Below are 12,559 nucleotides of genomic sequence, written 5' to 3' on the forward strand. Positions count from 1 at the left end.
CTTTACATTGAAACCTGTAGGCATTTTGGCATAATAGGAACTGCCATACAAAGAAGATACCAATAAGCCCAAAATTATAAATTAAACCATGAGCTTTTAGAAACAGAAAATTAAACCAAATAGTATAGAATACTAGCACATTGAATTTAAGGAAGGAAAAGATGATGAGTTTCAGAGTTGTTTACTAGAAGCAATTCAGTCCCAAAATTCAATAAGCAGGCATCAAGAGAAAACTTTTGAGTTCAACTACATAGTTTAAAAGCTGGTGAGTTTGGGTCCTGGTTAGGTTGTGGGTAACAGAGATGTTAGTGTAGGAGGTAGACATTGAAAGTCAAGATGTGTTTGGAGAAAGAGAACACTTTTGAAGCTGGTGGGGGTGAAGTTGTGGGGTTGGCAGTTTGTGAACAGGAAGGAAAAGTTACTTATAACCATAGATTTAGAAGGGAAACTTGAAATGCTCTAATGTTTTTTGACTCCTGTCCTGTATCCTGATCCACATACCTAGTGTACCTCTGTGGTATATATTTATCATATATAAACTAAATAATACTCTAAACCTATATGTAGACAGGTCATCAGGTGGAAATTAAATCTCAAAGAGAAGGAAACTTGAAGAAGAAGGCTGTCTGCTTCATAGCAGTGTTTAAGGCCCACCTGCTCACTCAGATCCCAGACTGCTGCCATGGAGAGGGCAAAGTAAAGCTTGGACTCCCTTGGGGGCTCAGGACTAATCTGCCCTGCAGGTGGTGAGGGTTCTTGGGAGGCCTTGTGTGGTTGTACCTTGGCTATCTTACGTAACCTCTCTAAGTCTGAGTTCCTTTATCAGTAACATGTAGATAACAACAGCACTGAAGCAGCCAATTGTTTTTTTAAGAAAATTTATTTTGGAATATTTTAGATTTACAGAAAAGTTGCAAAGATTGTACAGAGTGCTCCCATATGTTTTCCCCAAGTTTTTCCCAGTGTTAACATCTTACATTACCATGATGCACTTGTCAAAAATGGGAAACTGCTACAGGTACATTACTATTCACTCAACTCCAGACTTTATTTGGATGTCACCAAGTGTTTCCATGTACGTCCCCTCTCTATTCCAGGGTCCCATCCAGGGCACCATGTTATATTTAGTTCTCATGTCTCCTCAGTCTCCAGAGACTTATTTCAAGGTATAAAAGATAATGAATGTTAAAGCACACTCAGTAGAGTGTGGAAATGCAGTAAGGAATTGGCAAACACTTATATATAGCTATAACTATGTGACAGGCACTGTTCTAAGAGCTTTAGAAATACCTGTACATCTAATCATCATAATTCTCTGAAGACTCTAATTATACCCACTTTACATATGAGTAACCTGAGGCACAGGAAGGTCAAATAAATTGCCTAGTATTATGCTTTTAACAGGCCTGGGATCCAATCCAGGTTTGAAGGCTTCTTTATTTTTCTTTAGCATTTTTAATTGATTGATTTTAGAGAGGGGAGAGAGAGAAAAACTTCAATTTGTTATTCCACTTACTTATGCATTCAGTGCTTGATTCTTGTATGTACTCTGAGCAGGGATGGAATCTAGAACCTTGGTGTATAGGGACCATGCTCTAACCAACTAAGCTACCTAGTCAAGGTCAGGTTTGCTGGCTTCTAAGTCCATATTGTTTTCTCTTCCATATTTTTTCTTAATTTTATGCACATATACACCTTTCTCTCCCTTTCAACATAAAATGCTTAAGCCATGAAACCTTAATCAAAATTATAGCAGAGGAACCCTGGCCGTTTGGAGTGTTGTCCTATAAACCAAAAGGTTGTGGGTTCAATTCTAGGTCAGGGCTCATACCTAGGTTGCAGGTTTGATCCTTGGTTAATCAGGTGTGTATGAGAGGCAACCAATCCATGTTGCTTTGTCACCTCAATGTTTCTCCCTCTCTCTCAAAGGAGAAACAACTCTTTTTTTTTTTAAAATTTAGGAATGTATATTAAGAATATGCTAAAGGCAACAGAGTTGCTGGTGGTTAAGAATCGAGCAAGGATACAAAAGGAAAAGGATTTGAGAGCAGGAAGAAGGGAAGAGGATTGACTAGATGTTCTCCAGTCAAGCTCTGCCAGGAGCCAGCGTGGTGACATTGTATAATACACATGACCACTTCATATTTTAGTTTCCTAGTCTGTAAAATACACAGTTCCCCTTTAGCCATATTACATAACATCAAGCCCAGAAATTAAACATACCAAGTTGTTTAAATGAAAATGCAAAAGTAAGAAAACACTAAAGCTGGCATGAAAGCCTTAGTAAGCTGCAAGGTGAGTAGGGCTCAGACTACAACAAAGCTGTTAGTTTGGGGACATTCTGAGAGCAGCTCCTGGGCACCAAACAGCAAAATCTGAAAGTAATGAGCAGGACTGCACTCACTTGTAAAGAAGTCATGGTTCTCCTCTCCATCTACTCAACAAACATTCATAGCAACGCTGTTCCGGGGGCTGGGGACTCAGTGGGGAACAAACCAAGCTGCCTTAGTCACGGCCCTCATACTTTACTTGAGGACTGAGATATAAGAGACAAGTAACCAGTAAGACAATTCCAGCGTTATAAAGGAAAGCCATGGGGTGATGAGACAGAGAGTATGGGATAGGGGAAGTGATATGCACACCTTAGATAGGATGGATAGATAAAGCTTAATTTACATACGTTTGATTGTGCATACACTGGGGGAAACAAGACCCTTAAATCCTTTGGCAATCAATAAGATGGCTTTATTTATACAATGCAGTAAAGGTGCAGAAAGCAAAACAGCTTTCCAGAGAAGGTTTGACAACTATTTTACTAGAAATGTTAAAAAGTAGAGTGCATACTAATGGTTTAGGAGTAATTTAGTAAGGACACATATGTAATACCTTAATCAACAAAGAAAACAATAATTTTTAAAAAGTTATTTAGGAGTAAGTCTTCCTGGAAATAAGTGAGATTAGAATAAAGTCCTTTTGGCCCTCTGAGGCTAAGAAAAAATAAAATTAAGCATGTCCCAGCAGTGTTACACTTGGATAAAGTTCACGGCAGTCTAATCTAGAGCTTTCCATCTTTTTTTTTTTTTTTTAATGCAGCAGCGTTATTAAAATAGTAATGATAGTTATAATCGTAGCTAACATTCATTGAGTCACTTCCAGGCATTTTCATCTAGTATTTCACTCAGTCCTCTGTTCACCCCTACAAGGAATGCACTGAGGCTTAAAGAGATGGGAGTGACCTTTCCCACAGTCACCGGTGTCCTCGAACTGAAACCCAGGTATGTCTGAGCTTGAAACCCATGTTAACTTATTTTATCTACAAGCACTTGACAAGCCTCTTTCCTAGTTCTCTCTGCATTTCCATGGGAAAGTACTCTTGTCTGCTATCAACTGAATTGTGTCCCTACCCTGACTCCCAAATTCATACCCTGAAGCCTTACCGTCAATGTGACTGCATGTGGAAATAGGGTCTTTATGAGGTAACTAAGTTAAATGAAACGTAAGGGTGGGGCCCTGATTCCAAAGGCTTAGTGTCTAAGCAATAGCAGAGAGCTCACTTGCTGTGTGTGTGGGCACACCTGGAGGGAAGACCGTATGATGACATAGTAAGGAGGTGGCTGGCCAGCTACAAGCCAGGAAGACTGTTCTCACCAGAAACTGAATCAGCAGAATCTTGATCTTGGCTTTCCAGCTTCCAGATCTGTGAGGAAAAAAATTTCTTTTATAGAGTCACCCAGTCCATGGTACTTTGTTATGGCAGTCTGAGTTGACTAATACAGTGTTAGATTGCTGGACTAACACAGTGTCTTAGGTTGGGCTAATACAATGTCTTATAGTTACACTTGTTTCCACATTGTCAGATCATGGATAAAGTTGAATTGTTTTAAGTGAACGCTGTTGCCCCTTAGGAACTGCAAGTATTGCTTCTATCTCTCTTTCACCTCTTTAAGAGGTAGTACACCAAATAATATTCTTCAAACTATATTATTAATTGGCATTGAACTTCTTTTTTTAAAATATATTTTTATTGATTTCAGAGAGGAACGGAGAGGAAGAGAGAGAGAGAAACATCAATTTTGAAAGAGAATCACTGATCAGTTCCCCTGCACACCTTCCACTAGGGATTGAACCCACACCTGGGCATGTGCCCTGACTGGGAATTGATCTGTGACCACCTGGTTTATAGGTCAATGCTCAACCATTGATTCATGCCAACCAGTTTTCTTAGATTGTGTATCCTGTAATGTTAGTAATGTCAACATTGGCATAAATGTGAATTAAATTATCCTTTTTAAACCTCAAACATTACACCACCCCAATTTTCCTATTTTTATCACACAATCTACCAAGTTTCAAAACGTGAAACTACGGATTTTTATTTTTTCATTCATTTTTCTTCCTTACACCACAGATGTATAATATTAGAGTTATTATAATATTTTTCACAAAACATAATCTTTAAACTTTGAGCAGCTCCACATTTTTTGGGTTCTCTAGCTACAAGCAAATTAGTTAGCATTTCTAACTCTCTTTTGCAACTATAGTATGAGTTTATAGTGGGGATTAAATGAGTTTGTATAGCAGAGATTGTCAAATTATATACTCTCAACTGTCAATTACTACCACTACCACTGCTACTACTATTACTACTTCTGGTGATACCAATGCTACTGTAACTCCTACTTCCAATAAAAATACTACCATGATGGATCCTAAATCCATCAGTGACAATAAGTTTCCTTAAAAAGATTATTCTCTGTCTACATGTCTCCAAACAACTACCAGCTACAGGCATTCCTCAGCTACACTGCAGTTTCCATTCCAGGCCACCTCAATACAGTGACTGTCACAATAAAGCCATCACATGAACTTTTTGGTTTCCTGTGCATAGAAAGTTATGTTTATGTGATACTGTAATCTACTAAGTATGTGATAACATGGCTAAAGAGATGTACATACCTTAACAAAAAAAATTCTTTATTGCTAAAAATGCTAACTGTAATCTGAGCCATCACTGGCTCATAATCTTTCTGCTGGTGGAGGGTCTTGCATCCATGCTGATGAAAACACAATATTTGCAAAGTGCAATAAATATGCCTCTATTTGCAGTATCATATCTTAATTCCTTCCTTAATTCCATCTTAAGTCCTTCCTTTTGCCCGTTGCCTGCCCATTCTGTTTTCATAGCTCCTTGCTAGAGAATCCACCCTTCCTGTTTGCCTAGGACGGTCCAGGTGTGTGTCTCTCATCTGGGTATAGTTATTAATAGTTTCTCTTTCCCTCTCAAAAGTCCAGTCTGGATGCTACATTTATATGGTCACCCTATTTTTAAAAATTTTTTTTTTCACATTTGTTTTGACTCTCCACTCTAGCCAGAAAAATCATCACACATAGTTTACTTGCTTTCACCATCAAACTATTTCCCTTGCCTGGAACGCTGTCCTCATACTATTGCCAAATCATGAACTTTCCTTCAAAATCCTACTTAGAACTCAGTCTCAGGGTGGAACTCTCATAATCCTGCCCTCCATCCAATCCAGAGAGCTCTCAGCAATCATGTAAATAACTCTTATAATTTTAATTGGCTGCGTTTATATGCTGCTCCTTTCCCCCCTCTCGGTACTTTTCCATGTGTTTATCCCGTCTCCATTAACTTGTAAACTCCCAGAGGGCAAGGCCTGAACGCAGGCTGGTGTTGGCATCAAGTGGATGAATAGTTAGGACTTAAGGGCAGACAGTGCAATCCTTCTTGATTACTAATCTGTTAAAAAAAAAAACAAAAGAAAAAAAAAAACAAACACACCCTTTGTTAGTGCTTTGTTTGTGATGGTTTTGAGAGTGCTAATCTAACGTAGAAATATATCCAGTTTCTGCTAGTGTCCAGATAGCTAAGACAAAATCAATAAGTTACAAGCTTTCCATAACGTGAGGGGGAGGGTGCCCTATAGGAATGGCAGGCTATTGCGGTGTTCATTTCCTTCAGAGGTATATTCTCCCCTCTCCAAGGCCGCAGGTCTATCTAAGGAGGGAAATAACACCCACTTTCAAAACTGAGCTCTAACAGCCAAACATACAGTACTCAGAAAACATACAATACTCAGGAAACATACAATATACCCTGTTCTGAGTGTGTGCTGACAGTGGAGGGAAGTGAAGTCTTCAGGATTACTACAACGTAGCTAGACGGATCCTTCATCTCGGTCCAGGTAACCAGGGGAAGACAGGCAGAGCCCCTTCCTCTCCGCCGGGCTAAGCACCCTCGCTCCTCTGCCGTGACCACCTGCTTCCTCCTCCTCACCCCGGCGGGTGAAGTGCAGACTCCGTAGACGGTGCTCGGCGCGGAGCCCCGGTCGGAGCCCACGTGGGCGGTGTCGATAACATCAAAGCCCGAGGCGGGGGCCCGAGCGGCGGGGGGAGGGGGCCCCGCGGCCGGGGAACCAAGCGCCTCCCCCTAGCATTTCCTCTCACGCCCCTTCCAACCTAGGCGGCTTTTGGTTTCTGCTTTTGTTGTTTTTAGAATTAAAAGTTGAGCCCCGGGAGCTCTGGACCCGACTTGTGCGTTGCAGTTCGGGGTAAGTTTCCTGTCGGATCTTTTGTCTGGCGTCTGGCTTGGGGAGAGCTGGCCGGTGCGCGGGAGGGTTCGGTCGCCGGGTCGCCCCGCGGAGGAGGGGACTGGGCCGGTGGACGGGAAAGCCCGGCGCGGAGGGCGGAGGGCGGAGGGCGGGACGGGCGGCGGCGTGACCCGGAGGCCGCCGGGGAGGAACCTCCGGGATCTCCGCGTGGCGGAGGCGCAGCGGCCGCGCGCGGGGCGGAGGGCCGGGGCCGGGGCCGCGCCAGGGGGGAGCGCGAGCGGGGCCGGGCCGGCGGCCGCGTGGGAACCCGGGCCGGGGGCGCGCGGGCGGCGGCGGCGCGGAGCCCGGTGGACGCGGTGGGACGGCGGGGCCCGGCGACCAGCCTTGGGGTGCACTTCAGTCCCCCCAGCATTGCTCAGCGAGGAAAACGTGTGTGCAGCTTCTCAGTGACACTGCCCTCACTGGAGCCCCGGTCCCGAGAAGGGGCTCCAAAACAGTTCCCTTGGCCAGTCGGGGTGCAGGCAGAGAAATGGGCCCCAAGGCGCACCCCCTTTTTAATAGAGTATGATGACCACCCACATTAGGAACAGAATTTTTGACAGTTCGAACTGCTCCTTACCATTCACATTTGTCTTCTTTAAAATGTTTCCTCTCCACATTCCACTTATAAGATACAATTTGAGAAACTATTTAAATTTGCCACAAAACAAGCTGAAATTTACTACTTTATAGTGTAGCCGGCTTTCCTTGCTTTCTGACAACTAGGAAGTTATAACTGGAGGCAAAATTAGGAAAAGAAATTGCATTTAGAAAGTTGATTCACAAATAGAAAATAGGAAGCTGTTCAATATTGTAAACATTTAAAAGGAAAGTTCACTATTGATTTACTGCCCAGAAGAATTAAATTGTGAGCAATCTAATAAAAAAGTTGTTTAACAATTGAAGTGACAAAATTGCATATTTGTTAGAAAGTTCACAGCAATGCCAAATCCCTTATAAACACGGTCTCTACAATATGCATTTCTGTTTATGTTCAACAACTATTTGGTTAAAATTATATTCACTCAATTACCATTTTTGACTTAACAAGTTACACAAAGTAGAATTAATAATAATGGAGCTACCGTAATCTTTACCTTCTGACAGATTAGGTATACTTTCACGTGTAAGTAAATGTTTATTTTTATTTAAGTACCCAGTTGGGAAGTTATGTTACATGCTTATAACATAATTAACATAATGTGATTGCAATGCATTAGATTTCATTTTATGAGATGATTACCTCACATCAAAAGTGAAAAACTGCATTATTTCACTGCAAGATTGGAAGCATATTGTGCTGAACAAAATTTCAAATTTAGGCAGTTGTTGGATGATCTTTGCTTTTAAGACCAAAGCTAGTTTTTAAGAGGCACGTTCCCCATTGTACATGACATTTGGGGTGCAAGCTCGCCATCAGTGAGCGTTCCATTTTTAATCATTCCCATTCTTGTGCATTAGGCTTTCCTTAGCACAGATGAGCAGGAGATAGGATTTCCTCAGGGGGATTTTAGGGGTGAACCTTAGCAGGAAAAACCCAGACGTCTTTATGGAAGCCTCAGGGAACATAATTCAAGTTTGCCAGTGAAGTGGGCGTATGGTCGTTTAGCGTGTTTATTCCTTAAAAGGGGAAAGCAGTTTGGTTTAATCTGAGAAATCTCTCTGCATCAACATTTTTGTTTTACTTTATTCCTCCCAAGTTCTGCATGCCCCCTTAAACCAGTCTCCTTTGCCTGCTTCCTCGGGTGCACATGTAGAACTTCTGATCCCCCAAACTCCTCACAGTCTTGAGGTCTATCTCCAGATAACCTTCTTCGTCCGTTAGCATGGTCCGGCCCCTCTTGATTTATTTTCCATGAATTCCCACTCCTTCTTCCTCTATCGCTTTCAAGCAGCCGGGGTCAAACTCTGGTTTATGGTAATCACTTCCTTCCCCCCTTCTCCCTCTGCCCATCTCTTCTGCCCGGCGTCCCTGTTGCAGGCTCCCTGCCCAGGTCTGCACCCCGCTTTCTGGACCTTATCTCCCCTCCTCTTCCTGCCCGGCGGCCGGGCGGGCGGACAGGGGTTAAGCCCGGGCTCTGGGAACCCCCGGGGCTGGGAGCGGCCTCTGGAATAACCTGGGCTTTCCTCCGCCTTTTAATAGAACATCCGCCGCTAAAGCGGTTTCAGTTCTGGGCTGATCCTCCGGCCCCTTTCACCCTCCGAGCCCGCACCCCGGCCCCGGGCCCGCTGTTCTTAAAAGTTGTTTTTCAAAGTTAAAGAGTTTCAAGTTTCGCTATGACTTTACCCTTCCCTCCGCGCGTCGCTGAGGAAACCCCCTTGGGGTGCCCCCTCTCCCTCCCCACCCCCCCTCGGGCCCCGCGGGGGGCGGGGCTGGGGGACCCCGTGACGTCAGCGGCCGGCCCACATCCTGCTGCGGACCGTGCCGGGAGGCGCTGGGGACTACCGCCCGTCCCCGCCCCTTTCTGGAACCAACCGGCCCCGACCGCGCGACCGGGCCTTCCCGGGCCGCGTGACCTGCCGCGCCCGCCCCCGCCCCCGCCCCCGCCCCCGCCCCCGCCGAGCGCCGCCCCGGAGCCTGCGCGACCCGGCGCCCGCCCCTCGGGTCCCCCGCCGACCCCGCCCCGCCCCTCGGGCCGCGCCGCCGCCGCTCTCCGCCCCCTCCGCGTCCCCGGGCGGCCCGGCGGGGCGGAGCCGCGGGCGGGCCACTGGGTGAGACGCGCTCCCGGGCCCGCCCCGCCGGGGAGACCCGAGGTTCCGGGCTCCACGCGGCCGGAGCGGGACCCCCCCCGCCCCCCGTGTCCCAGGCCGGGCTGGCGGCCGCGCTGTCCAGCTGGGCCTTCGCGCCCCGGCCCCCCGTCTACTCCCCCCCGCAGGGCTGCCCCCCAGTCCCCACCAGGGGCGCCCCCTCCCCCGCCGCTGCGCAGCCCGCCGCGCCCCGCTCCCGCCCCCGGGGATCCCCTGCCGGGGGCCCCGCCCACCCCCGGGAAAGCCTCGGACCTTCGCCCTCCCTCCCCTGCGCCGCCCAGCCTGCTCTCCTCCCGCCGCCCCCAAAGACGCTCTCCGTGCCCTCCTGGGTCCGGGGAGAGAGGTAAAGCCCCCCCGCCCTCCTCGCCGTGGCCCCGCGGTCCCGGGGGCCGCCCGCCCCGTCTGGCCTCGCCGGTGCGCGCCCCCCGCCTCGCCGTCCGGCCCCCGGCGGCGGGGCTGCTGCGGCGGCTCCGGTCTCGGCGCCCGCGGCCCCCTCCCGCCCGCCCGCCCGCGCCGCGCTCCCGCCCCCCGTCCGGCTCCCTGTTTAATATTTCAGCTCCGGGCGGTGTGGGCGCCGGGCGCCGGCCTTTAGCGCGGCTGCTGCTGGGCGGCGGCGGCGCGGAGCGGGCGGGGGCCGGAGCCGCCGCAGGAGGAGGTTATGTTTGTGTTTGGGGTTGTCAAGTGAAGCAGGCATCCCTGGCGCCGCCGCCGCCGCGCGGGGGTCGCGGCGATTCCGGGCTCCGGCCGCCGCCATCAGCAGCGCAGCTCCGGGGCCGGTGAGCGGCCGCCGCGCCTCCCGGCGCCCTGGCAGCAGGTTCGCGGGTCCGCGGCGGGGGCGCTGCGGCGGGGAGGGCGGCGGGAGCGGCGGGGTGGGCAGGACCACGTCCCCCTCCGTGGGCGGGGGGCACGTGTGTGTGTGTGTGTGTGTGTGTGTGTGTGTGTGCAACCGCCGACCTTGCAGAGGGGATGGCTCCGTGCGGGAGGCGCTGGCCACTTCTGGGTGCCCTCGTCGCGCGCGAGCAGCCGGAGCTGCGGTCCTGCGAGCTGAGCAGGTACGGAGGGAGCCAGCCTCCCCGCCCGCGTTCCGGCCGCAGACGCATTTTGCAAGCGGGCGGGGGGTGAGCGAGACCAGGCCTCGGCTTCCCAACCTCCCGGCTTTGTGGCTCTCTTTCCCTTTCGTTCTTTGCTCCAAGTGCCTGTCTACTCCCAGCCACCTGGGCAGCTTCTTTCTGGGTTGGGAGGACGCGCCTGCCGCAGTTGGGAAGAGGGCGGTGGGTTTGGGCGCGGGTCGGATGTGGCTCCTTTGGGGTCGGGCTGGGGAAGGAGTTGCCGCCGGAGGGGAGGGGGCGCTGGCGGCGAGGAGGAGGCTCAGGGCTGCAGCTGCGCTCGCCTCTGCTCGCCGTCCTCCTGCTCCTCTCCGCTCGGGGCTCCTTCCTGAGCTGGCACTTCCATTCTCCCCCCTCCTCCTGGCGTGCGAAGTGCTTTGTTCAGTGCAGCGTTGCAGAGGGGTTTTCCCAGGCTCCGCCCTCCACATTCATTCATGTTTTTTCTCCTTGCAACTGTCTTTACGCTTTTTGATCATGTCATGCTTTTTGCTCCATGTGGTATTTATTTCTTTCCCGAAAAGGAATGATTTGTCACTGGCCCTGGTCGCTACAGTGCTGCTGTAGTATTTGAAAATAGCCACTGTTCCCCTCCCACAAGGATTTCAACGAGGGATGGACAGCTAGGGACAGTGGGTAGGCAGGGAAGGGGGTAGCGGAAAGCTGTTACTGATTGGAAATTTGCATATTTTACATTTTAAGCTCCAGGTCTTAGGGGAGTCATGTGACTGTTACCGTCCGAGTTCATGCTTTAAAAACTTCCAAATATGACCATTTAAAAGCTTCAATTTTATTGTTATTTTTAAGAAGAGCTTTAAGTTTAACAGAAAACGTACTTAAGCATGGAATTTATTTGGCCCTGTTGTCTCTAAATTTCCTATTGAATCAGAAGCTTCATGCATTGAATGGTGGATGTCATTAATGCAGGGAATTGAAGAACCATATATTTGTAGATAATTTAGCGGACTGTTAGATGTGGTACATACATAATATTGGACCATCATATTTTATATTCTCCCCCATGCATTTAAAAATACTGCACATATCTTTGGCAATGCCCACATTTAGTCATATCAGGGTTAACATACTGAAGTGATACTGAAGTTTTTTTGTAGCCTTCTTTCTATTTGTTCTCTGTTACAATGAAACCATAAATTTCTCTAACCATATCCTGGGTATATATATTAGATTTAGTCTTTTCCACATAGGCTTTCTTAAGCATGACTAATATTTGAGTGTTTAGGGGGATTATTTAGCTCTTATATCTTATGAGGTGGATGCTGTTCCCTAGTTTTACAGTTGGAAAATCTGATCTTTGGAGAGGTTAAGTACCTTGAACAAGGCTACACAGTAAGGGGTAAAGCCTAGCTTTGAAGCTAGACTGGTTTGACACCAAAATATATAGTCATGACTTGTGTTACCCAGCCTCTTAAATAAAACCCGACAATAGATATTATCTCCACTGAGGAAATAAGGCTCCGGAGTAACCGAGTCCCATGGCGCCACTTTCCTTAGTGGCTGACCATGGACACATTAGTTAACCTCTCCCCAGCTTACTAGTAATTTTTTTTATCTATAAAGTGGCTAAGTGATAGCTACCTTACCAGTTATTAGAATTAAATTAGGTAATGTTTAGAAAATATATAGGCACACAGTAGGTGCTCAATAAGTATTCTCTTGTTTCTTCTATAGTACAGGATATAACAGAAGTTTTAAACAAAGTATTCCTATTCTATTTCTGGTCTTTGCTTAATGATGAAAAATTTTGTGTTTAACATCATAATAATGTTCTTCATTTATCAGCCATATTGTAGGAAGTTAAAACTAAAATTTTAGCTCAATGATTCTTGAGGACTTTGTGGAAGAGGAGGCCAGGAAGCTGAATTAGGGAGGATAAATATGTTTTAGATTATTACTCCCTTGACTTTATATTTCAGATCATTGTTTTTAAAATGTTCTAAGTCAGGACAGAGTAGATTATGCTGTAATAACAAATAAATTCCCAAACGTTGGTGACTTAAAACAACAAAGGTCTCTCTCTTCCGCTCTATGAGCATGTTGGGTTCCTGGGAGTTCAGCTCTGTGGTGTCTGATGTACTG

General features: G+C 47.5%; 1 protein-coding gene and 1 long non-coding RNA gene across 8 annotated transcripts in view; one reads left to right on the forward strand and one right to left on the reverse strand.

The window, feature by feature from the left end:
* Positions 1-861: 861 nt before the first annotated feature.
* On the reverse strand, positions 862-6,698 carry LOC311616851. The gene is made up of 2 exons (XR_014794000.1): positions 6,115-6,698; positions 862-3,697 (listed from the first exon to the last, which is right to left on the reverse strand). It is a non-coding gene; the product is annotated as an uncharacterized lncRNA (long non-coding RNA).
* HIVEP1 (HIVEP zinc finger 1) overlaps positions 6,473-12,559 on the forward strand; it is a 145,997-nt gene continuing 139,910 nt past the window's right edge. For 3 of the 7 annotated variants that reach the window (XM_084872699.1, XM_084872694.1, XM_084872700.1), the window contains exon 1: positions 6,473-6,569. The gene's annotated coding sequence lies outside the window, so the exon portion shown is untranslated. Of the gene's footprint in view, positions 6,570-9,313; positions 9,700-9,905; positions 10,179-10,245; positions 10,409-12,559 lie in introns of those variants that run through there. The other 4 variants (XM_084872695.1, XM_084872697.1, XM_084872696.1 and 1 more) reach the window with 4 other exon arrangements.

The sequence above is a fragment of the Pipistrellus hanaki genome (assembly GCF_964339955.1).
Source record: "Pipistrellus hanaki genome assembly, chromosome: 2".
Lineage (NCBI taxonomy): Eukaryota > Metazoa > Chordata > Mammalia > Chiroptera > Vespertilionidae > Pipistrellus > Pipistrellus hanaki.